This window comes from Propithecus coquereli, unplaced genomic scaffold (assembly GCF_000956105.1).
Source record: "Propithecus coquereli isolate 6110/MARCELLA unplaced genomic scaffold, Pcoq_1.0 Scaffold102, whole genome shotgun sequence".
Taxonomy (NCBI): domain Eukaryota; kingdom Metazoa; phylum Chordata; class Mammalia; order Primates; family Indriidae; genus Propithecus; species Propithecus coquereli.
Window position 1 is genome coordinate 1,554,472 of NW_012134081.1, and position 2,246 is coordinate 1,556,717.

Genomic DNA, 2,246 nt, shown 5'->3' on the forward strand with positions numbered 1-2,246 from the left:
AAGGGATGCTCCTGTCTCAGCCTCCTGAGTATCTGGGACTACAAGTATGTGCCACCAGGCCCAGCTAATTTTTTAAATTTTTTGTAGAGACAGGGGTCTTGCATTGTTGCCCAGGTTGTTCTTGAACTCCTGGTCTCAAGTGATCCTCCCACCTTGGCTTCCCAAAGTGCCAGGATTATAGGTGTGAGCCAGTGCATCTGGCCTTCACATGTTTTTGTTGATGCTCAAATTGTGCCCAGATTTGGTCAGTGGGATTCCTTCAGGTTGGCTTCTGTGTTTTCTTGGCATGTTTCCAATATGTTTTAAGTACTTCTATACTTTCTGGCACAAGACATTCCAGGCTTGTCTTATATTTTTCCTGCCCCAGCCCTGGAATCAGCCATTTCTCCAAGGGGCTCTGATTCCCCTTAGTAGTAAATGATATTTAGAAATTAAGGTGTTTATAATGAGTTCCTCATTGATAAAGGTAAATTTTATTGTTCTCATGGAAATTACATTTTGGTAGAAAGTAAGAGAGCCTTTAGTGTAGTTCTGTTTTTATTCATTGTGCTTGCTATTTGGTGGATCTTTTAAACTAGAAACTTAAGTCCTTTTGTTCTAAAAAGTAACTTAAAATATAATTTTCAGTTTTCACTTGAATTGGCGTTCGAATTTTCTTATCTTCTCTTTCTTTTCCATTTCTTTGTGCTTTTTGCCTCTGGTTTCTGAGAGGTATCCTCAACTTTATCTTTCAACCCTGCTATTTAGATTTTTATTTCCGCTATCATTTTTTTTTTTTTTTTGAGACAGAGTCTCTCTGTTGCCCAGGCTAGAGTGCCATGGCATCAGCCTAGCTCACAGCAACCTCGAATTCCTGGTCTCAAACTATCCTCCTGCCTCAGCCTCCCAAGTAGCTGGGACTACAGGCATGTGCCACCACGTCCGGCTAATTTTTTCTATTTTGAGTAGAGACTGGTCTTGCTCTTGCTCAGGTGGTCTCGAACTCCTGACCTCAAGTGGTCCTCCTCCTTCGGGCTCCCAGAGTGCTAGGATTACAGGTGTGAGCTACCACGCCTGGCTCCGGCCTTGCTATCATATTTTTAGCAGCCTTATTTATTAATTTTAAATAAAAAATAGTGTCCTGTTTTTGTTTCCTGGATAAGTATTTCCCATTAGCTTGCTGCAGATATTAATGGAATTTTTTCATTTGAAGTTTTCATTTTCCTGTATGTTCTTTCTTCATGTTGCTTGTATGTGTGTGCACATGTGAGTGTGTTTTGTTTGTTTGTTTACTTGTTTTTCCTCTTTCATGTTAGAAGATTTCCTCAAATGTCTGTTGATCCTTGACTGTCTGTTCATTTAAAATAATAGATTTTATGTTTTAGAGCAGTTTTAGGTTCAGAGCAAAACTGAGCAGAAAGCAGAGATTTCCCAGGTCCCCCACCCCCATGCACATACCACATGGCCTCCTCTGCTGTTGACAGGCACCAGAGTGGTACATTTGTTACAGCTCACGAACTTTCACACCATTATCTACCAAAGTCCATAGTTTACATGAGGGTTCACTCTTGGTATTGTCGTTCTACGGGTTTTGACAAATGTATAATGATGCATATCCATCATTATAGGATCATAAGGAACAGTTTCACTGCCTCAAAACCCTCTGTGTTCCATCTGCTCACCCCTCTGCCCCAACCCCAACCCCTGGCAACCATTGATCATTTCACTGTCCCCATGGTTTTGCCTTTTCCAGAATGTTATGCAGTTGGAGTCATACAAGTCTGCTCATTTTTAAGAACAGAGCACAAAAAACTGGAGACTGAGTGAGAGTGGGAATTGTCAACTGTGAATGTCACCATAAGGTGACTTCACCAGCTATCTCCGTGGGGTACCCCAAATATCAGTATTGCTAGGTTTCTCCTCTTTGGCTGGTCAGATTCCCTAGAGAAGTGTTTTGCCATGTTCTGCCTAGAGGATATAATTTGGGGTCTCAACATTCTGGGTTCAGGCGAGGGAGGAAGGCTGGGGGTCTCAAGTTTGGGTAGTAAACTTTCTCTCAATTCCTCTGTTTTTGGTTGAGGATCCCTGTCTTGAACTCTGTACGACCCTCACTGGCCCTCTGTGCAGAGCGGAGGAGAGAGTCTGCGTATCTAATCTAACTGCTTATGAAACAGACTCTATCAGTTTTCTAGTGTTTTAGTCCCGTTCTTACTCCACACTCCCTAAAGCATCTAATGCCATAGACTCTTGTGCATTTTAGGTTCCGC